The sequence below is a fragment of the Aulostomus chinensis genome, chromosome 1 (assembly GCF_037954235.1).
Source record: "Aulostomus chinensis isolate RoL2024-O1b breed Wild chromosome 1, RoL_Achi_v1.0, whole genome shotgun sequence".
NCBI classification, from domain to species: Eukaryota; Metazoa; Chordata; class Actinopteri; order Syngnathiformes; family Aulostomidae; genus Aulostomus; species Aulostomus chinensis.
The window spans coordinates 51,088,702-51,113,184 of record NC_141320.1 but is presented as its reverse complement, the minus strand read 5'-3'; the positions used below and the strand labels follow the sequence as shown (position 1 = coordinate 51,113,184).

The following is a 24,483-nucleotide window of genomic DNA, read 5'->3' as shown; positions in this document are numbered from 1 at the left end:
GTTGTTATGATGTGTGTATTTTTACTGCTCCAACAAAGCTGTTCCTCTTCTGGGGAAATCAATCATTCAGGCAATCAATAACTGAGTGTCTCTGATGCTGTACTGTAGTATTGCAGTACAACAACACTCTGATCCTTCCTTTTCAAATGTTTTTATTGTGTTTCTCTTATCAGGTGTTCACAATGATGACAATAAAAATCAATAATTGATATTCAGCTTTGTTTCAACAATAATAACTGATCAGAAATGAGGCCTGATGGCTGCAATAGCAGCTTTGTGCTGTTCAGTGACTCCTGCTATAAAAAGGAGTCAAGGCGGTCTTAAAGATGTGAAAATGTTCCAAAGATCCTTCTTCATGTTGGTCCTGAACAAGATTGGTGTCAGGCCTATTTTCAAAGGAGCTCCAAAAGGCTCACTTAACCCTTTGAGGCCTGGCTGAGACACGAGGCCTGTTGACCTTTGACCCTGTTGCTCTTTTGCTCTCATTGGCCTCTCCAGTGGATACAGACCTGAAACTTTATGAAATCCTAATCTGGTGGAATAATTCTAGAACCCCCTCCCAAACAGGAAGTGGCTTCAGGAAGGAGGTGGGGCTTCAAAGTTTTAAATATTGGTTTCTGGCAGAGGTGTGAGCTCCTCCCAGAAAGCTCATCTCATTTGGAGCAACTTTGACCAGTTATGATGCTTCATTGAAAGACTTTACTGGACTTTGCCACACCCTTTATGGACAGCAGAAAGGACTTAGGGGGGTCAAACCACCACAGATGCGATCCTTCGAGAACAGAACAACACACTCAAATTTCAACTTCCTCGGTTCAAAGAGAAAAAACTATCCCCTTGTGAAACTGGGCAAAATCAGGGTCTGGGACTTCTGCACTCCGAGAGCCTTTTGGAGCAGAATTGAGGATCAAATCTGGGTTCTGGTGTTTCTACTTGGGCTACATCCACCAAACTTTACACACATAGTGTGATGCCCCAGAGTAGCATGTGCTGGGAATTTCAGCCATCTAGGTGCTAAGGGGCCCAAGCACAGTCCCGGGGCATCCACTAACCCTAAGGGGCTGCTCAAAGTCTGGCCCCTCTTCCCTGGTTTCATTTGAGCTGAAGCCACCAAAAGTCACACCAATGGTTGATGTCAGTGAGAGGACTGATTCTGACATTTTCAGCCATCCAGAAGTTACAGAGCTGAAACACAAGACCCCAAAGCCCCTTCCATGTTTGTTGCCAGAGATATCGTAGTCATGACAGTGCACCTCCTTTATGAAGAAAAACAAAACAACTACTGCTTTGGGGCTTGTGTTTAGGGTTATTATATTATATTATTATATTATATTATGTGTGTAAAGTTTGGTGGATGTAGCCGGATGGGCCGGTGTGAGCAGGCATTTCAAAATATATATTTCTGGTAAAAACGCAGAAACAGCGGTGTTTTTGTGTTAAAATGAGAAACAGACCCATCCAGTTGTAGTGCCACCACTCAGCGGCCGCCTTGCAGTCAGAAGCCATGAAGAATGTTGCCCAGTAAGAGGAAGGAGAAAGGAGGAGCCGAAAAAGAGACACTCACGAGAAGAAAAGCAGACGAATTTCCAAAACTCGACGCGTTCTTCCAGGGCTGGACTGGGAAGAAGAGACGTCAGGTGTTGGAACGTGTAGTGGAAGAAGAAGGTCTCTGTGAGTAGTGAAAGAGTATCATTCTTTTAACATGGTTACTGTCTTCCATGTAGAATACTGCACTTTATTTTAATTTTTGAAACTTCAAAATGTGCGCATACATCCTCTGGTATGGCGTGTGCTTACACATATCGTGTAAATAACCATGGAGGGCTGCCAGGGATGAAAAATGCCAGGGCCATTTTTTGGTCCCAGTCCAGCCCTGCTTCTTAACCTGCTCACGGTGTCCTGTCAGCTGTCTTCCCTCAAGGAGGTGGCCAGTCTTGCTCTGGAGCAGTTTCAAAAATAGGCCTCAGCACACTGCCTCTGTGCCATGCCTCTCTCATGCTCCTCTACTCTTTGGTGCACATGCCTCCAGTCTGTCAGGCCTCTAATGAAGACACTTGGATCACTGGGCTTGCTAAAAGCAGGGCAAACAAAACAAAACAAAGCATGACGTTGACCACAATAAGTCAGCCATTTCCACGTCGTGCTGTCCGTTCTAACGAAGAGCCTCTGGACGACAGGGTTTATGGAATCTTGTTGAGGATGAAACTTTAAAAAATCAGTCCTCTGTGTGGAAGAAGGGCGACTAAAATAGTCTCCAACTGTCTGATCTGACTCCTCCACTTCCATTGCAACAGCATGGCTTGACTAAGAGAAAGAGAGAGAGCTGAGAGATTTCATTGGACGAGCCCAATGTCCTTCAAGAAAATCAACCAATGGGCCGCGTTTCGCGTCTCCGATACCGTTACGGTCGATTAAAATCTATACACTTTTGAAAAAAAAATTATGACAGTTATGGGCCGGCCCAAAGATGTGCATCGGCCAGGTGGCCAGTCCAGCCCTGGGTTCACCCTTGATGGGTCACCAGTCCATCCCAGGACCAACACACACACACAGACAGACAACCATTCACACTCACAGTCATTTAGAGTGTCCAGGTAACCACTACCCTCTTGATGTCTGGACCGTGGGAGGAAGCTGGAGTACCAGAGAGAACCACCACAGAGACAGGGAGAACCTGCAGGAGGGGTGGAGGTCGATGAGTCCTGGAGACGTTCAATAATGTCCACAACTTTGGCACCAAGAAGACAGCAGGTGATGGCACCTGGAAGTTCAACAGACCTGATGATTGAACCACCAATCACAAGGATTTCAGCCTCCATTGTAAACAGAGAGTTTAGATGAGAGAGAACCTGCTGTCAGCCTCACCAGTCAGGGCAGTGGCAGAGGCAGCAGAGTCGAATGAAGCAGGATCACTTGGCAGGTCTCAGCTGGAGGTGATGACATCACTGGCCTCAGTCCTCACCAGTGCTCTGCCTAGCAACAGGGACGATGGAGAGAAACCAGTAGAAGCGCTCTGAGAGTTGGAGACAGCAGGAGAGAGACCACGACAGAGTCACCCATGGGAAACTGTTGGATCCACTCAGGACAAACTGGACAGACACAGATCAAAGTCAGAATTGATGATGATGTCATCAGGAGGCTTTGATGGTGTCTTTATTTGTACCTAGAATTCTGTCTTTGATGTCAGGAGGACATGAAAGAAACACAATTGAGGAAAGTAGAGGCGAACATTCAGCTTCATTAGAAACACTTGAACTGTTGAACAGTAGAATTTGTTTGAAACAGTTTACAACACTGAGTGACAGGATTGAAGAGGGAAGGTTTTTGTGTTTTCAGTTTAATTCTAACTTAAAACTGGGCATGAACATTTTTAGTCGTTCATATTCTAACATACAGAGGAAGTCATGGCATTCCCTTTTTTTTAACCTGTCCTGTTCAGGAAATGGAAATGGAAATTTAGCTGCTATGTTGAATCAGAAAAACCTTTTGAAGTCTACTTTTGCTTCAGTCAGAAAGTGGACTGTTGTTAACTCTCACAATGGTTGGTGATTGTGGAGGAAGACAAAATCCTTATGAACCTCTTTTTAACAGACACACATTTCTAAAGATGCAGGTTCATTTTATTTTGTTCTTTTAGCAGAGGATAGTTTCGATCCATCGACCTCTGGGTTCTGGGCCCAGCACACTTCCTCTGCACCACTCTGAGCTCCAGTCTGCTCTGAGGAGGCAGCAGACATCTGCACCACTCAGAGGTTTGGTTGGTGGTTTTGAAAAAATCCCAACAAACTAAAATCCTGTTGAATCAGGAAGTTCTAGTTGAACTCTCATCCACGTCACATGACCAAGAAAACCTCCTCTTTCATTCAGACCAGAACAGACAAACATAGAAACATTGTTTCAGCTTCTGATCAAACAATAACAAGATCTTGATTGTTTGTCATGTTCTATGAATCAGACTGATGATCTCTGGATGTTCTAGGAGGTGTGTCTGTTTCTGATGAAGCCTGTTTGGTCTGGGGGGGTTAAGATGGTGGGGCTGTTTCAGTTCTAGTGCTGAAGGCTTTCATTATGACAGTCAGACTCTCCTCTGTCCTTCATGGTCCCTCAAATGTGCAGTGTGGACCTCACACACTGAATTTAGCCTGAAAACTCTTCATGAAAAGCAGGAGACTCAGAGTCTCTGTGGCGCAATCGGTCAGCGCGCTCGGCTGTTAATCGAGAGGCTGGTGGTTCGAGCCCACCCAGGGACGATGAAGAGGCTCTACTGGTGCTTAGGAGTCGCTGCGTTAATGATCTGAATGTGGACGGACAGACTGACCCTCCACAGCAGACTCATGTGACAGATCTCTTGATGAGACGCTTCAGTCTTCAATTTAGTCATCGTGTGTCATGCAGTGTTGAGGAGGCCTGCTGGCTGTGGGTAAAGTGGGGGCTCAGAGTTTGTGGAGTCGGCTCTGGAGGGAAGGGGGTCACTGTTTGGTTCTCAGATGCTCCAGCTCAGGTTAGCGAGGTGGTGGAGAAACCAGTGAGAGCTCTGCCAGCTGGAGCCTCTTGGGTCCTGGGAGGCTTCACTCCTGGAGGTGGAAATGATGAGGAGTTTTAAAATCTGCTCCTCTTTCACGCTGACTTGTTTTCTAGGGTTCCCTCTTTTATTCTCCTGGAGATCAAGAGGATCCTGCCATGTTTGTCCAGGAGACCCACAGTACAACTGTCAGTGAATGGGGATGCAGGCAGACTTTTAATGGGGGTCATTTGAAGTCCCAAGTCCAGTTGGAGCAGAGGGTGGAGTTTGATTCTCCAGGAGGTTTTTGTTGTTGTTTTTTCACCAGTTTCTTTTGATTTGGAGGAAATCATTCCAGGTGTTTGAAAGAAGGTGAGAGCAACTTTGGAAAATGTTCAACTGGTGTTTTTAAATGTCTTTGCACCAACAAATGGTGGACAGGACAGCTTTTGAGACATTTTAATGCCACCGTTCAACAGTGAATCTGCTGGTTTCCTGTTTTTAGGAGCTGATGGGAGCTGCACAGAGAAGCTCTTTGAGACAGGAACCATTCAGAGCTCCACCCTGCTTCTTCCAGCAGGATCCACAGATCCACCAACACACCAGCTGTCTGATGTGTGGAGGCTTTTGACCAGGATTCCTAGACAGCACAGCTGGACTCACTCAACAGCTAACTTGTTAGCACCGACTAGACAGGAGCGCTTCTATGGTTTTACTCAGTGGTTCAATGTTTTTAAGAGATGTCCCATTCAGCCTGTGGGTTTGAGTGATCACTCTTCAGTCTCCTGTTCTGTTTTATTAATATATTCATTTAAAAGCTCCTGAGAGAGAGAGAGAGAGGGGGGGGGAGACAGAGAGAGAGAGGGAGAGGGGGGGTAGACAGAGAGAGGGGGAGAGAGGGGGGAGACAGAGGGAGAGAGAGGGGGAGAGAGGGGGGAGACAGAGGGAGAGAGGGGGGGAGACAGAGGGAGAGAGGGGGGAGGGAGAGAGAGGATCAAACTGATCTCAAACTTGACTTCAAAATTCTCAGATTATAATCATTTGTACTCCTTGATAGATTCATCACTGCAGTGTCATAGAGGGTCCATTACTATTGCAGTATATTAAAGAATATAAGAACGAGGTTACCATTCATGTAAATATAATATTTCATGTATTGCAGTATATTTTCAAAGATATAACACTTTAATTTTTTTAATAAGAGACTTTAATGTGAGACTTTAATGTCTGTCTTTGATCTCGAACTCTGACTCTGATGTCATTGGTGGTGACTGAACTCTACCCCCTGACAGACTGGGAAGGCTCCTATTGGTGATGTCATCATAAATACATGAAGGTCTTTTTTCAATGGTATAACATAAAAGCTCATCTTCGTAAAACAATCAAGTTACTAAATTCTTGAAAAAATGACTGTCACTGACTTAAATAAATCAAATCTACTTCAAAGTTCCTTGTGTTGTCATAAGTCAGCCATTTTAAGTGTACTTGTAGTTCCAGAACATTCCAAGAGGAGATGATATGAATCATTTTGTTAGATGAACTCAGTTCCTCTGCTTTGATGTTGGTGGACCGAGGGGAGTTTGCCTGAACCTGCTTGGACCTGCTGGCTCCTGCTCAGTCCCTCACTCAGCCTCACTCAGCCTCAGCAGCACCGCTCCACTGAGGACTGATTCAGGTTCCTAGCAACCAAATAGGAGGAGAGCTGAACCTTCTTGCTGGGAGGCCACAGTGCTGACCACTGCACCATTGTGTCCCCTGAAAATGACACCATGTTGTTGGGATTTTCTGTAAAAGCAAGCACACATGAACACAGCAGCTTCTTCACAGGGCTGGTGGTGCAATGGATAACGCGTCTGACTACGGATCAGAAGATTCTAGGTTCAACTCCTGGCCAGCTCGCTTTGAACTTTATACTGAGAAGATGAAGTGAGAACCACTGATCAAAGTCACTGAAGTCCTCCCAGGTTTCCTCCTTGTCTGCTGGAAACATGAACACATGAATGATCCTGCTACCTCTCATGTTAAGCTGCACTTGACAGTGACAGCAGGAGAACAAAAATCCCAGTGTGTCATCAACATTTGCTGTCAATCAATGATAGAAGCTGTTGAGTTTCTGGATCAGAACAAGGAGAAAGGAGCCCCAATGAAAGAGAGATGGTTCTTGATTCTGATTTTGTTCTTCACTCCTACACCAGAGAGTGAAAGTGTGGGCTGGCTGGGAGCAACTGCCTGCTTCAGAGTGGGAGGAGCCTCAGGACTTTCCAGTGAGAGCTGCAAACTTCCACCAGCGCCCAGTGCCAGCAGGTCTTCATGATGGAGCTGAGAAGAACACAACAACACCAGAGCACTGGAGAGGAGCACAACACTTCTTTGCTTCCTGGCCTCTCTCATGTCTGTCTGTCCATCTGGAGCTGGGGGGAGGAGCTTCACATGTTTTTCTTTTTTTAAAAAGGGAATGACATGACTTCCTCTGTATGTTAGAATATGAACCACTAAAAATGTTCATCTCCAGTTTAAAGTTAGAATTAAATTTAAAGTAGAAAAATCTTCCCTCTTTAATCCTGTCACTCAGTGTTGTAAACTGTTTCTAACAAATTCTACTGTTCAACAGTTCAAGTGTTTCTAATGAAGCTGAATGTTCTCCTCCACTTTCCTCAATTGGGTTTCTTTCATGTCCTCCTGACATCAAAGACAGAATTCTAGCTACTGTCAAAGCCCTGATGACATCATCAGGAATTCTGACCTGTCCAGGGTGAACCCTGCCTCTTGAACAATGTCACCTGGGATCGCCCCCCCCCCCCCATGACCCTTAAAGGATAAGAACAGAAAGTGGATGGAGGGATGGACTCAACACTGAAATCAGCTGATCTGATCCACATTCTAATGTTTCCTGTCCCTCTTTAGGAGTCAATGAGAATAGTAGTGTATATAATAATGTATATCCAACCTTGTAGTATCTTTCCAAAGCTTTTAGTATTTCTTCTTGTTTCTACTTGTAGTTTTAGTGTCTGGATCTTTTCTTTTGATGTCCTGCTGTCTGCTCTTTGCTTTTGGAGCTTCCTTCAACAACAACCAGGCCTCCTGGGTACTGTAGGAAACATGGTCAAGTTCTTCTGACTTCTCCAGGAACGTCCTGCTCACATTGGTCTGTCTTCATTTTGACTCCTCCCACTGCCACAATGACCAGCCTTTATACTCTTGGTGACTGGGGCCCTGGTTGCTGCAGGCCTCAACACCAGCCTGTGGTTGTGAGCAGGGCAGAACAGAACTGACAGTATCTCCCATGCAGGACCTGGGTCAGCACCTGGTGCCAGCTGGGGCACCGCTTTAACCTGGACCCCTAGAAGATCTTCTCCAGGAACTGGTCTTTTTCAATCGAAACAGCATGAAACTACAAGTAAAGAATTAAAATTATTTAATTCACAATGAAGCCTCTGTCATAAAACAAAGGAACAACTGACTACCTCACCATGACTTCACCCTGATCACCAGGAGGTAACCTGGTAGTCAGAGCAGCGATGCTCAGGTCTGTGGACTCAAAGGAGGGTTCTTCTTTTGGTCACAGGTTTGAAGACCTCAGCGGAAGAGAGAGGAGAGGCTGTGAGAGACCTGCCACACCTCTCCAGTGACCTGGGACATGATGGCAGTGGTGGGATTTGAACCCACGCCTCCTCAGAGACTGGAACCTTAATCCAGCGCCTTAGACCGCTCGGCCACACTACCTCACTGTGCTGCTCTCTGAGTTGGTCTGCGAAAGGCATGTTGAAGAGGAAGTAACAATGATATCAAACTTATTCTGAAGGGGGACCCCTTCCTTCCACGGTCACAGGAAGTGACGACAGCGCCGCTAGAAGCAGGAAAGAAATGGTAAAAGGACTCAGTTTGTACAGAGCCTTTCTACCTCAGCAGCACTCAAGGAGCTGAACAATGTCCTCTCATTCACACACACTCACACACTGATGCTGAAGGCTGCCATGCAAGGAGCCAACCTACTCATCAGAAGTATTTAGGGGTTCAGTCTCTTACTCAAGGACACTTTGACATGGCCACTGGAGAAAGTGAGGATCAAACCAGCCACCCTTTGGTTGCCAGACGGCCATGCTACTCCTGAGTCATGTGACCTGGATAAGATGGTGAACTACAGCTGATCGCCATGCTAGCAAACCTCTTTTGTTTGGTTTGGTTGTTGTTTAGTGACTGTGGATGAATACACAGGAGAAGTTGAGCATAAATTTGTGTTCCCTGTTCACTTGAATATCTGCAGGAGTGTGAGGTGGAAATAATAGTTGGAGGAGAATGAGAGTTCAGTCTCAGCGCTATGACCTGTGCTGACACTAAAACATGTCAGCCCACAGAACAAAGATGGCAGTCCTCTGGGAGAGCAGGTACACCACACATACATGAAGAAACCCTACAGGAAACAAATATGTTGCCAGAGACTTTTACTCTGTTTTTGTTGTTTACCCAAGTAAAGGATTGGAGGGAGACTGATGGTCGCTGTTTGGGTTTTTGGAAAACAAGGAGGCTGTGGGTTCAAGCTGGATTCTCAGAGACTATTTCCCCAACCTCTACATTGGTATCTACGCTGTCATCCAGTCACGTGACTGAAGTCATCCAGTCACGTGACTGAAGTCATCCAGTCATGTGACTGAAGTCATCCATTCATGTCAGTGATGTCACTTGGCAGGACTGTCATTGCCGTCTCATTCTAGAAAAGAATCCAGACTCCACCTGTGGCTCCATGATAACTGATGGACCTCTGGTTGGAGGCTGGACGATGATGTTTGGACTGGAAGGAAAACTCCTTGTCCAAATTCCATGGTGTTCAAGTTTAAAGTCCCACAATAAGAAGTAGCTGAATCTGACAGGTGGAGGTTTGGAACTACAAGATGGTGATGTTTTCTTGACTTGATGCTCTGACTGTCAGGGTGGATGACAGCTTCTTCTGCTGCTGCATCTGAGTGGCTATGATTGGAGCTTTTACCTCCCAAGGTTGTCTGGTTCCAGGGGACATTTTAGAATTCCAGTCCCCAACCTGGGCTGTTCTGAAACTCTTCTCCTGAATCACTCCTGAGCTGCAGCAAGAACAAATACCAGTGCCAACCAGATCAACTTCATGGCTGCTAACAGCCTCAGACACTTGACTTCCATCAATCTGGAGCCAAGAAGGCCCTCACCTGTGGTTCTCCTCCAGGAGGGTCCAGGTTCTGCCATTGTGGCTCCTGGTGCCACTGCCAGAGAGCCTCAGCTGCACACTGCAACATTTCAACAGGAGATTGACATTCCTTCAAATGTCCTGACATCTGATTCCAATGGTTCTGTTCCATATTTATATTTTAAAATCAATCACACAATGAAAGCTGCCTCAGCAGGTTTAAGAGAGAGAACAAGCTAAGAGATCTGAAACCAGTAAAATATGCTTTTCTGTGTGCAAACTAGTGAGGGGCATGGAAGGATATTTTACCACCAATACAGAACCCAGACTTTAGTCATGTGATGAGATGGAGTCTCTGATTATGAAGTTAATGGACAAAATGTGAATTGAAAGAAAACACATTCCTTCAGTAGACTTTGATCCAACATTGAAGTTAGAGTTTGGTGGCTGCTCCATGTTGGAGGAAACCAGGCGATGTTGGGACGTCACAGGGAAGCTCCTTTGCCTCCTCTGCTGCCAGTTCAACCACTCACTCCCATCAGTGGAGAGCAGCTTCAACTGGGTTTGGAGTTTACCACTGTGGATGCATAGGAATGTGGAGAAAATGTCCTTTGTCAGAAGTGGGATTCGAACCCACGCCTCCAGGAGAGGCTGCAACCTGAACGCAGCGCCTTAGACCGCTCGGCCATCCTGACAGAAACTGACAGTTGCAGACTGAATTAATTCACTGACAAAGTAGAATTTTTTAAATTGTTAACATTAAACACACAGTCTGAGTTCATGGCAGGAAGAAATGATTTTCATTTTTCTAAAGGACAAGAAATGAACCAGAACATTAGAACCACATTGCATCTCTTGATCAGTTTGTTACATGGGACACCTTCCAGACAGGAAGGTCCCACCAAGACTTGAACTGGGATCACTGGATCCAGAGTTCTCACCCTTCCATCATGGAACCAAACACAAGGAGGAGGTTCCTCTAAATACCACTTGACATCACCTGCAATCAACCTGTTGATATTTGGAGGTTCATCTTGCTCTTGTTCCAGACTACATTGGCAAAAGGATCATGAACCACAAGGAAATCATGGAACTCCAGATTGATTCAGGACTTTCTAACTCCATCGTATGACCTGGGAGCAAAGACTGGCCAGGCCTTCCTTAATTTATCAGTTAATTACTGCTTCAACAAACATGCCACTTAATTAAGTTACCAGAATTTCTCTCATTGAAAAACACACCAGCCTGATTTCTTGACATGACATGAAAAATTCTCCAAGAACCCACAGTTGGGTGGAAAGATACCAGGTTAACCAGGAGGAGTCCTGTTCCTGAACCATGGATGGAACAAAGTCCACTGGAAAACTCAGCAGTTCCTGAGTGCCAGATCCATCCAGGAGCTTGGGTCTCCACTTGACTGTGGTGATCCATGAGATCAAGGAGGACAGAGGAAAGAAGGATCCTGTTGGAGATCTCCTCCCTTCTTCCTCCACTTCACTACTACTTGGATGTCAGGAATATGAGGTACTTTACTCAAATGACGTATTAGGAGTTTCCTGTTTGACAAGAAGGAAGTCAGAGGTTCATCCCTCACTTGTTGGTGGTGCCCTCAACCTGCTGAGAGCATCACTTAGTTCTCTACAGAGAAACATGGCAGCTCTGCTGAAGGCTGCAGGAAACCTGCTGGAACTGAGACTTGGACTCAGGTCACTGGATTCAAAGTCCAGGGTGCCAACAGGTCCACCAGGGCATCTGTGCTTTACTTACCGTGTAAAAAGGACCACAGTGGTCGTCTGGTTTTAATTTAACAAACAAATACGGTTGAAAACTTTGAGACAGAGACACAGGGCTCTTATTTGAAGGGCCATGGGATGGGAAATATCCCAGACCTCTGAGATCAGAGCGTTCACTTTGATCTCAGGGTCCTGACTTTGGGGGTCCTTCCTTTGGTCTTCAAATACTTGTGTTTTTATTGGCAGAACTTTCAACTTGCATGCAAAAAGAGAATCACAGTCAATGTAAACCCAGCAGACAGTGTTTATTTCTAATAAATCAGACAATCGCACAAATGAGAATGAAAGGAAAAAAACAATAAAATGTTTAAAAATCCTTCTCCACTCTGAAGCTTTTTAAAGTTCATTTGAAGGTTCAAAGGTGGAGGTGAGGAGGTCACCCTGATCCTCCCTGTCGTCACTGCCAGGATTCTTTCTTCTGGTGCTGTGGTTCTTCTGATGAAGGGGGCGTGATGTTTGCTGTCTCAGGCTCCACCAAATGTCCTCTTCAGGACGCCACAATGTGGCCTCTTCACTGCTCCATCTTCCCTGCATCGGAGACACCAGGGTTCCTCCTGGTGCCGACCCAATCGTCCTTCTACCCAATGGTGCGGCCATGGATCCTCAGAGGAGGCTGGGATCCTTCTTCTCATCAGAGCCACAGTTTTTCCTGGAGGGAACAACAGGAGCTTTGTTGTAATGTTTTGCTCGGAGTTTCCTGCACAGAGCGTCAGGATCTGTGACGCCATCTTGTGGTAGGGGGTCACCATCTTGTTGTGTGGTAGTGGATTCATTGATCTGCTGTTTCAACACATTCAAGTTCATTACCCTACAAGTCAAAGTACATTTGGTGTGGAGTTTTAGTTTCTGGCCTCAATCATAACGTGTGCCTTTCTTCTTCATGAACATTTCTCAGCTTTGTAAGTTTATTCTAGTTTTTCTTCCTCACTTTTCTATTCCATTGTTGTTGAAGATTCTACTGCAGGTTGGAGTTCCCTGTTGACTGAAGCAGAAACAGGAACAACAAGCTGGAGGCTGTCAGAGCTCCAAGTTGGGGGCTGATATTAAAGTAGGAGATGAACACATCCAGGTTAGCATCCCTCTCAGAAGCTGCTACTTTAGCTCTTCAGGATACAGCAGCCTAGCATAGCTTCATCTGGCCAGTTAGTGGCCCACTTTGATGTCTGGGATATCAGGTTCAAGGTTCTTCACAGCTCTGAATGAAGGCTTTCTAAAGTGTTAACCAGTACTCCAGTTGTAAAAAACAATCAGGGGGGATGGTAGATTTTGATGTTTAGGAACAGATCATTTGTGCTGATGACAGCCCATCAGGTGAGAGACCAACAGTGTACCCTTACTCCTCTCAAACAACAAGCATGCCATGGATATTACCTGTCTGCTACTCCTGTCATTGATCTTGACCAAGCCCCCAGGCTGAAACTGCTACCACTGCTCCTACATAGTTAGAGTCAAATGCAGAGGACATTTTCCCACCGGGTGCAAGTGCAACTTCATACTCATGCTAGCTATAAATCTGGGAATTCATCTATATTTTGAAACAAAACATTCTCAAGTCAAGTCCATTTTAATTAAAGTGCAAGAGCAAAAGAATTAAACAAATGTACTGTGGCAGGATGGCGCTCCACTCCCCACCGTGAGGGGCAGTGTGGCCGACGATAGTGAGTGGTCACCTAGAAATAGACCTGGTCAGACCCTTCTCCGTCCTTTCCACTTCCTCTCCCTCCTTTACAGAGCTGACAGCCGTGCGTGGTGGCGTCTCGCTGGTCAGCAGATCGGTTACAAACAAAGGAACCTCAAAACCTCAAAATAATGCTACAGTGATGTCGGAAGAATTGCTAATGAACTCAAAATGATGCTAACAGTAATGGAGGAAGAGTTGCTAATAACCTCAAAATAATGCTACAATGATGTTGTAAAAATTCCTAATGATCTCAAAATGATGCGAAAGTGATGTCATAAGAATTGCTAATGAACTCAAAATTATGCTAACAGTAATGTAGTGATAGTTGCTAATAAACTCAAAGTGATGCTGACAGTCGTGTAGTAAGAGTTGCTACTAACCACAAAATAATGTTACAGTGATGTCGGAAGAATTGCTAATGAACTCAAAATGATGCTAACAGTAATGTAGTGATAGTTGCTAATAAACTCAAAGTGATGCTGACAGTCGTGTAGCAAGAGTTGCTACGAACCACAAAATAATGTGACAGTGATGTCGGAAGAATTGCTCATGATCTCAAAATGATGTGAGAGTGATGTCGTAAGAATTACGAATGAACACAAAATGATGCTAAAAGTAATGGAGTGAAACTTTCGAATAACCTCAAAGTGATGCTGACAGTCATGTACTAAGTGTTGCTACGAACTTCAAAATGATGTGACAGTAATGTAGTAAATGTTGCTACGAACCTCAAAATGATGCGACAGTAATGTAGTAAGAATTGCTAATGAACTTAAAATGATGCTAACAGTAATGTAGTGATAGTTGCTAATCAAGTCAGTGATGCTTACAGCAATGTAGTAAGTGTTTCGAACAACCTCAAAGTGATGCAAGCAGTCATGTAGTAAGAGTTGCTACGAACCTCAAAATAATGCGACAGTGATGTTGGAAAAATTGATAAAGATCTCAAAATGATGCAAATGTGATGTCAGAAGATTTGGTAATGATCTCAAAATGATGCTAACAGTAATGGAGTGAACGTTTCGAATAACCTCAAAGTGATGCTGACAGTCATGTACAAAGAGTTGCTACGAACCTCAAAAAAATGCGACAGTAATGTAGTAAAAGTTGCTACGAACCTCAAAATATTGCGACAGTGATGTCGGAAGAATTGCTAATGAACTCAAGATGATGCTAACAGTAATGGAGTGAAACTTTCGAATAACCTCAAAGTGATGCTGACAGTCATGTAGTAATTGTTGCTACGAACCTCAAAATAATGCGACAGTAATGTAGTAAAAGTTGCTACGAACCTCAAAATATTGCGACAGTGATGTCGGAAGAATTGCTAATGAACTCAAAATGATGCTAACAGTAATGTAGTGATAGTTGCTAAGAAACTCAGTGATGCTTTCAGTAATGTAGTAAGAGTTTCGAACAACCTCAAAGTGACGCTGACAGTCATTTAGTAAGAGTTGCTAATGAACTCAATTTAATGCTACAGTGATGTCGTGAGAATTGCTCAACAACTCAAAATGATGCTAACAGTTATGTAGTGATAGTTGCTAAAAAACTCAAAGTGATGCTGACAGTAATGTAGTAAGAGTTGCTATGAAGCTTCAAATAATGCAACAATAATGTAGTAAGAGTTGCTACGAACCTCAAAATATTGCGACAGTGATGTCGGAAGAATTGCTAATGAACTCAAAATGATGCAACAGTGTTGTAGGAAGAATTGGTAATGAACTCAAAATGATGCTAATAGTAATGTAGTGATAGTTGCTAATCAAGTCAGTGATGCTTATAGTAATGTAGTAAGTGTTTCGAACAACCTCAAAGTGATGCTGACAGTCATGTAGTAAGAGTTGCTACAAACCTCAAAATAATGCGACAGTGATGTCAGAAGAATTGCTAAAGATCTCAAAATGATGCGACAGTGATGTTAGAAGAATTGGTAATGATCTCAAAATGATGCTAACAGTAATGGAGTGAACGTTTCAAATAACCTCAAAGTGATGCTGACAGTCATGTAGTAAGAGTTGCTACGAACCTCAAAATATTGCGACAGTGATGTCGGAAGAATTGCTAATGATCTCAAAATGATGTGACAATGATGTAGTAAGAATTGCTAATGAACTCAAAATGATGCTAACAGTAATGGAGTGATAGTTGCTAATCAAGTCAGTGATGCTTATAGTAATGTAGTAAGTGTTTCGAACAACCTCAAAGTGATGCTGACAGTCATGTAGTAAGAGTTGCTACGAACCTCAAAAAAATGCGACAGTGATGTCAGAAGAATTGCTAAAGATCTCAAAATGATGCGACAGTGATGTTAGAAGAATTGCTAATGATCTCAAAATGATGCTAACAGTAATGGAGTGAACGTTTCAAATAACCTCAAAGTGATGCTGACAGTCATGTAGTAAGAGTTGCTACGAACCTCAAAATATTGCGACAGTGATGTCGGAAGAATTGCTAATGATCTCAAAATGATGCGACAGTGATTTTGTAAGAATTGCTAATGAACTCAAAATGATGCTAACAGTAATGGAGTGAACGTTTCGAATAACCTCAAAGTGATGCTGACAGTCATGTACTAAGAGTGGCTACGAACCTCAAAATAATGCGACAGTGATGTAGTAAGTGTTTCGAACAACCTCAAAGTGATGCTGACAGTAATGTAGTAAGAGTTGCTACGAACCTCAAAATAATGCGACAGTCATGTAGTAAAAGTTGCGACGAACCTCAAAATATTGCGACAGTGATGTCGGAAGAATTGCTAATGTACTCAAGATGATGCTAACGGTAATGGAGAGAAACTTTCGAATAACCTCAAAGTGATGCTTACAGTAATGTAGTCAGTGTTTCGAACGAACTCAAACTGATGCTAGCAGTCATGGAGTAACAGTTGCTGCGAACCTCAAAATAATGCGACAGTGATGTCGGAAGAATTGCTAAAGATCTCAAAATGATGCAACAGTGATGTCAGAAGAATTGGTAATGATCTCAAAATGATGCTAACAGTAATGGAGTGAACGTTTCGATTAACCTCAAAGTGACGCTGACAGTCATGTACTAAGAGTTGCTACGAACATCAAAATAATGCGACAGTAATGTAGTAAAAGTTGCTACGAACCTCAAAATATTGCGACAGTGATGTCAGAAGAATTGCTAAAGATCTCAAAATGATGCAACAGTGATGTAGTGATAGTTGCTAATAAACTCAAATTGATGCTGACAGTCATATAGTAAGAGTTGCTGCGGACCTTAAAATAATGCAATAATAATGTAGTAAGAGTTGCTACGAACCTCAAAATATTGCGACAGTGATGTCGGAAGAATTGCTAATGAACTTAAAATGATGCGACAGTGTTGTAGGAAGAATTGCTAATGAACTCAAAGTGATGCTAACAGTAATGTAGTAAGAGTTGCTATGAAGCTTTAAATAATGCAACAATAATGTAGTAAGAGTTGCTACGAACCTCAAAATATTGCGACAGTGATGTCGGAAGAATTGCTAATGAACTCAAAATGATGCTAACAGTAATGGAGTGAAACTTTCGAATAACCTCAAAGTGATGCTGACAGTCATGTAGTAAGTGTTGCTACGAACCTCAAAATAATGCGACAGTCATGTAGTAAAAGTTGCTACGAACCTCAAAATATTGCGACAGTGATGTCGGAAGAATTGATAAAGAACTCAAGATGATGCTAACAGTAATGTAGCGATAGTTGCGAAAAAACTCAGTGATGCTTACAGTAATGTAGTAAGAGTTTCGAACAACCTCAAAGTGATGCTTAAAGTCATTTAGTAAGAGTTGCTAATGAACTCAATTTAATGCTACAGTGATGTCGTGAGAATTGCTCAACAACTCAAAATGATGCTAACAGTTATGTAGTGATAGTTGCTAATAAACTCAAAGTGATGCTAACAGTAATGTAGTAAGAGTTGCTATGAAGCTTCAAATAATGCAACAATAATGTAGTAAGAGTTGCTACGAACCTCAAAATATTGCGACAGTGATGTCGGAAGAATTGCTAATGAACTCAAAATGATGCTAACAGTAATGGAGTGAAACTTTCGAATAACCTGAAAGTGATGCTGACAGTCATGTAGTAAGTGTTGCTACGAACCTCAAAATAATGCGACAGTAATGTCGTAAAAGTTGCTACGAACCTCAAAATATTGCGATAGTGATGTCGGAAGAATTGCTAATGAAGTCAAAATGATGCTAACAGTAATGTAGTGATAGTTGCTAATCAACTCAGTGATGCTTACAGTAATGTGGTAAGTGTTTCGAATAACCTCAAAGTGATGCTGACAGTCATGTACTAAGAGTTGCTACGAACCTCAAAATAATGCGACAGTAATGTAGTAAAAGTTGCTACGAACCTCAAAATATTGCGACAGTGATGTCGGAAGAATTGCTCATGAACTTGAAATGATGCTAACAGTAATGTAGTGATAGTTGCTAATCAAGTCAGTGATGCTTACAGTAATGTAGTAAGTGTTTCGAACAACCTCAAAGTGATGCTGACAGTCATGTAGTCAGAGTTGCTACGAACCTCAAAATAATGCGACAGTGATGTAGTAAGAATTGCTAATGATCTCAAAATGATGCTAACAGTAATGGAGTGAACGTTTCGAATAACCTCAAAGTGATGCTGAAAGTCATGTACTAATAGTTGCTACGAAACTCAAAATAATGCGACAGTAATGTAGTAAAAGTTGCTACGAACCTCAAAATATTGCGACAGTGATGTCGGAAGAATTGCGAATGAACTCAAAATGATGCTAAAAGTAATGTAGTGATAGTTGCTAATTAACTCAGTGATGCTTGCAGTAATGTAGTAAGTGTTTCGAAAAACCTCAAAGTGATGCTGACAGTCATGTAGTAAGAGTTGCTACGAACCTCAAAATAATGCGACAGTGATGTCAGAAGAATTGCTAAAGATCTCAAAATGATGCAACAGTGATGTCGGAAGAATTGCTAATGAACTCAAGATGATGCTAACAGTAATGGAGTGAAACTTTCGAATAACCTCAAAGTGATGCTGACAGTCATGTAGTAAGTGTTGCTACGAACCTCAAAATAATGCGATCGTGATGTCGGAAGAATTGCTAATGAAGTCAAAATGATGCTAACAGTAATGTAGTGATAGTTGCTAATCAACTCAGTGATGCTTACAGTAATGTAGTAAGAGTTTCGAACAATCTTAAAGTGATGCTGAAAGTCATTTAGTAAGAGTTGCTAATGAACTCAATTTAATGCTACAGTGATGTCGTGAGAATTGCTCAACAACTCAAAATGATGCTAACAGTTATGTAGTGATAGTTGCTAAAAAACTAAAAGTGATGCTGACAGTAATGTAGTAAGAGTTGCTGCGAACCTTAAAATAATGCAATAATAATGTAGTAAGAGTTGCTACGAACCTCAAAATATTGCGACAGTGATGTCGGAAGAATTGCTAATGAACTCAAAATGATGCGACAGTGTTGTAGGAAGAATTGCTAATGAACTCAAAGTGATGCTAACAGTAATGTAGTAAGAGTTGCTATGAAGCTTAAAATAATGCAACAATAATGTAGTAAGAGTTGCTACGAACCTCAAAATAATGCGACAGTAATTTAGTAAAAGTTGCTACGAACCTCAAAATATTGCGACAGTGATGTAGGAAGAATTGCTAATGAACTTAAAATGATGCTAACAGTAATGTAGTGATAGTTGCTAATCAAGTCAGTGATGCTTACAGTAATGTAGTAAGTGTTTCGAACAACCTCAAAGTGATGCTGAAAGTCATGTAGTCAGAGTTGCTACGAACCTCAAAATAATGCGACAGTGATGTCAGAAGAATTGCTAAAGATCTCAAAATGATGCGACAGTGATGTAGTAAGAATTGCTAATGATCTCAAAATGGTGCTAACAGTAATGGAGTGAAACTTTCGAATAACTTCAAAGTGATGCTGACAGTCATGTCGTAAGTGATGCTACAAATCTCAAAATAATGCGACAGTCATGCAGTAAAAGTTGCTACGAACCTCAAAATATTGCGATCGTGATGTCGGAAGAATTGCTAATGAACTCAAAATGATGCTAACAGTAATGTAGTGATAGTTGCGAATCAACTCAGTGATGCTTACAGTAATGTAGTAAGTGTTTCGAATAACCTCAAAGTGATGCTGACAGTCATGTACGAAGAGTTGCTACGAACCTCAAAATAATGCGACAGTAATGTAGTAAAAGTTGCTACGAACCTCAAAATATTGCGACAGTGATGTCGGAAGAATTGCTCATGAACTTGAAATGATGCTAACAGTAATGTAGTTATAGTTGCTAATCAAGTCAGTGATGCTTAAAGTAATGTAGTAAGTGTTTCGAACAACCTCAAAGTGATGCTGACAGTCATGTAGTAAGAGTTGCTACGAACCTCAAAATAATGCGACAGTGATGTCAGAAGAATTGCTAAAGATCTCAAGATGATGCAACAGTGATGTCAGAAGAATTGGCAATGATCTCAAAATGATGCTAACAGTAATGGAGTGAACGTTTCGAATAACCTCAAAGTGATGCTGACAGTCATTTACTAAGAGTTGCTACGAACATCAAAATAATGCGACGGTAATGTAGTAAAAGTTGCTACGAACATCAAAATAATGCGACAATAATGTAGTAAAAGTTGCTCATGAACTCAAGATGATGCGAACAGTAATGGAGTGAAACTTTCGAATAACCTCAAAGTGATGCTGACAGTCATGTACTAAGAGTTGCTACGAACCTCAAAATAATGCGACAGTAATGTAGTAAAAGTTGCTACGAAACCTCAAAATATTGCGACAGTGATGTCGGAAGAATTGCTAATGAACTCAAGATGATGCTAACAGTAATGGAGTGAAACTTTCGAATAACCTCAATGTGATGCTGACAGTCATGTAGTAAGTGTTGCTACGGACCTCAAAATAATGCGACAGTAATGTAGTAAGTGTTGCTACGAACCTCAAAATATTGCGACAGTGATGTCGAAAGAATTGCTAATGAACTCAAGATGATGCTAACAGTAATGTAGTGATAGTTGCTAAGAAACTCAGTGATGCTTACAGTAATGTAGTAAGAGTTTCGAACAACCTCAAAGTGATGCTGAAAGTCATTTAGTAAGAGTTGCTAATGAACTCACTTTAATGCTACAGTGATGTTGTGAGAATTGCTCAACAACTCAAAATGATGCTAACAGTTATGTAGTGATAGTTGCTAAAAAACTCAAAGTGATGCTGACAGTACTGCAGTAAGAGTTGCTGCGAACCTTAAAATAATGCAATAATAATGTAGTAAGAGTTGCTACGAACCTCAAAATATTGCGACAGTGATGTCGGAAGAATTGCTAATGAACTCAAAATGATGCTAACAGTAATGGAGTGAAACTTTCGAATAACCTCAAAGTGATGCTGACAGTCATGTAGTAAGTTTTGCGACGAACCTCAAAATAATGCGACAGTAATGTAGTAAAGGTTGCCACGAACCTCAAAATATTGCGACAGTGATGTCGGAAGAATTGCTAATGAACTCAAAATGATGCTAAAAGTAATGTAGTGATAGTTGCTAATCAAGTCAGTGATGCATACAGTAATGTAGTAAGTGTTTCGAACAACCTCAAAGTGATGCTGACAGTCATGTAGTAAGAGTTGCTACGAACCTCAAAATGATGCGACAGTGATGTTAGAAGAATTGCTAATGATCTCAAAATGATGCTAACAGTAATGGAGTGAACGTTTCGAATAACCTCAAAGTGATGCTGACAGTCATGTACTAATAGTTGCTACAAACCTCAAAATAATGCGACAGTAATGTAGTAAAAGTTGCTACGAACCTCAAAATATTGCGACAGTGATGTCGGAAGAATTGCTAATGAACTTAAAATGATGCTAACAGTAATGTAGTGATAGTTGCTAATCAACTCAGTGATGCTTGCAGTAATGTAGAAAGTGTTTCGAATAACCTCAAAGTGATGCTGACAGTCATGTAGTAACAGTTGCTATGAAGCTTAAAATAATGCAACAATGATGTAGTAAGAGTTGCTACGAACCTCAAAATATTGCGACAGTGATGTCGGAAGAATTGCTAATGAACTCAAAATGATGCTAACAGTAATGGAGTGAAACTTTCGAATAACCTCAAAGTGATGCTGACAGTCATGTAGTAAGTGTTGCTACGAACCTCAAAATAATGCGACAGTGATGTCGGAAGAATTGCTAATGAACTTAAAATGATGCGACAGTGTTGTAGGAAGAATTGCTAATGAACTCAAAGTGATGCTAACAGTAATGTAGTAAGAGTTGCTATGAAGCTTAAAATAATGCAACAATAATGTAGTAAGAGTTGCTACGAACCTCAAAATATTGCGACAGTGATGTCGGAAGAATTGCTAATGAACTCAAAATGATGCTAACAGTAATGGAGTGAAACTTTCGAATAACCTCAAAGTGATGCTGACAGTCATGTAGTAAGAGTTGCTACGAACCTCAAAATAATGCGACAGTGATGTCAGAAGAATTGCTAAAGATCTCAAGATGATGCAACAGTGATGTCAGAAGAATTGGCAATGATCTCAAAATGATGCTAACAGTAATGGAGTGAACGTTTCGAATAACCTCAAAGTGATGCTGACAGTCATTTACTAAGAGTTGCTACGAACATCAAAATAATGCGACGGTAATGTAGTAAAAGTTGCTACGAACATCAAAATAATGCGACAATAATGTAGTAAAAGTTGCTCATGAACTCAAGATGATGCGAACAGTAATGGAGTGAAACTTTCGAATAACCTCAAAGTGATGCTGACAGTCATGTACTAAGAGTTGCTACGAACCTCAAAATAATGCGACAGTAATGTAGTAAAAGTTGCTACGAAACCTCAAAATATTGCGACAGTGATGTCGGAAGAATTGCTAATGAACTCAAGATGATGCTAACAGTAATGGAGTGAAACTTTCGAATAACCTCAATGTGATGCTGACAGTCATGTAGTAAGTGTTGCTACGGACCTCAAAATAATGCGACAGTAATGTAGTAAGTGTTGCTACGAACCTCAAAATATTGCGACAGTGATGTCGAAAGAATTGCTAATGAACTCAAGATGATGCTAACAGTAATGTAGTGATAGTTGCTAAGAAACTCAGTGATGCTTACAGTAATGTAGTAAGAGTTTCGAACAACCTCAAAGTGATGCTGAAAGTCATTTAGTAAGAGTTGCTAATGAACTCACTTTAATGCTACAGTGATGTTGTGAGAATTGCTCAACAACTCAAAATGATGCTAACAGTTATGTAGTGATAGTTGCTAAAAAACTCAAAGTGATGCTGACAGTACTGCAGTAAGAGTTGCTGCGAACCTTAAAATAATGCAATAATAATGTAGTAAGAGTTGCTACGAACCTCAAAATATTGCGACAGTGATGTCGGAAGAATTGCTAATGAACTCAAAATGATGCTAACAGTAATGGAGTGAAACTTTCGAATAACCTCAAAGTGATGCTGACAGTCATGTAGTAAGTTTTGCGACGAACCTCAAAATAATGCGACAGTAATGTAGTAAAGGTTGCCACGAACCTCAAAATATTGCGACAGTGATGTCGGAAGAATTGCTAATGAACTCAAAATGATGCTAAAAGTAATGTAGTGATAGTTGCTAATCAAGTCAGTGATGCATACAGTAATGTAGTAAGTGTTTCGAACAACCTCAAAGTGATGCTGACAGTCATGTAGTAAGAGTTGCTACGAACCTCAAAATGATGCGACAGTGATGTTAGAAGAATTGCTAATGATCTCAAAATGATGCTAACAGTAATGGAGTGAACGTTTCGAATAACCTCAAAGTGATGCTGACAGTCATGTACTAATAGTTGCTACAAACCTCAAAATAATGCGACAGTAATGTAGTAAAAGTTGCTACGAACCTCAAAATATTGCGACAGTGATGTCGGAAGAATTGCTAATGAACTTAAAATGATGCTAACAGTAATGTAGTGATAGTTGCTAATCAACTCAGTGATGCTTGCAGTAATGTAGAAAGTGTTTCGAATAACCTCAAAGTGATGCTGACAGTCATGTAGTAACAGTTGCTATGAAGCTTAAAATAATGCAACAATGATGTAGTAAGAGTTGCTACGAACCTCAAAATATTGCGACAGTGATGTCGGAAGAATTGCTAATGAACTCAAAATGATGCTAACAGTAATGGAGTGAAACTTTCGAATAACCTCAAAGTGATGCTGACAGTCATGTAGTAAGTGTTGCTACGAACCTCAAAATAATGCGACAGTAATGTCGTAAAAGTTGCTACGAACCTCAAAATATTGCGATAGTGATGTCGGAAGAATTGCTAATGAAGTCAAAATGATGCTAACAGTAATGTAGTGATAGTTGCTAATCAACTCAGTGATGCTTACAGTAATGTAGTAAGTGTTTCGAATAACCTCAAAGTGATGCTGACAGTCATGTACTAAGAGTTGCTACGAACCTCAAAATAATGCGACAGTAATGCAGTAAAAGTTGCTACGAACCTCAAAATATTGCGACAGTGATGTCGGAAGAATTGCTCATGAACTTGAAATGATGCTAACAGTAATGTAGTGATAGTTGCTAATCAAGTCAGTGATGCTTACAGTAATGTAGTAAGTGTTTCGAATAACCTCAAAGTGATGCTGACAGTCATGTAGTAAGAGTTGCTACGAACCTCAAAATAATGCGACAGTGATGTCAGAAGAATTGCTAAAGATCTCAAAATGATGCAACAGTGATGTCGGAAGAATTGCTAATGAACTCAAGATGATGCTAACAGTAATGGAGTGAAACTTTTGAATAACCTCAAAGTGATGCTGACAGTCATGTAGTAAGTGTTGCTACGAACCTCAAAATAATGCGACAGTAATGTAGTAAAAGTTGCTACGAACCTAAAAATATTGCGACAGTGATGTCGGAAGAATTGCTAATGAACTCAAGATGATGCTAACAGTAATGTAGTGATAGTTGCTAAGAAACTCAGTGATGCTTACAGTAATGTAGTAAGAGTTTCGAACAACCTCAAAGTGATGCTGAAAGTCATTTAGTAAGAGTTGCTAATGAACTGAATTTAATGCTACAGTGATGTCGTGATAATTGCTCAACAACTCAAAATGATGCTAACAGTTATGTAGTGATAGTTGCGAAAAAACTCAAAGTGATGCTGACAGTAATGTAGTAAGAGTTGCTGCGAACCTTAAAATAATGCAATAATAATGTAGTAAGAGTTGCTACAAACCTAAAATATTGCGACAGTGATGTCGGAAGAATTGCTAATGAACTCAAAATGATGCTAACAGTAATGTAGTGATAGTTGCTAAT

The 24,483-nt window shown here is 41.5% G+C and overlaps 3 non-coding genes across 3 annotated transcripts; 2 read left to right on the top strand and 1 right to left on the bottom strand.

The window, feature by feature from the left end:
* Nucleotides 1-4,176: 4,176 nt before the first annotated feature.
* On the top strand, nt 4,177-4,250 carry trnan-guu (transfer RNA asparagine (anticodon GUU)). The gene has a single exon. It is a non-coding gene; the product is annotated as a tRNA-Asn (tRNA).
* Nucleotides 4,251-6,327: 2,077 nt separating this feature from the next.
* trnar-acg (transfer RNA arginine (anticodon ACG)) lies at nt 6,328-6,400 on the top strand. The gene has a single exon. It is a non-coding gene; the product is annotated as a tRNA-Arg (tRNA).
* A 1,742-nt stretch (nt 6,401-8,142) lies between these two features.
* On the bottom strand, nt 8,143-8,224 carry trnal-aag (transfer RNA leucine (anticodon AAG)). Its single transcript has one exon. It is a non-coding gene; the product is annotated as a tRNA-Leu (tRNA).
* Nucleotides 8,225-24,483: the final 16,259 nt, after the last annotated feature.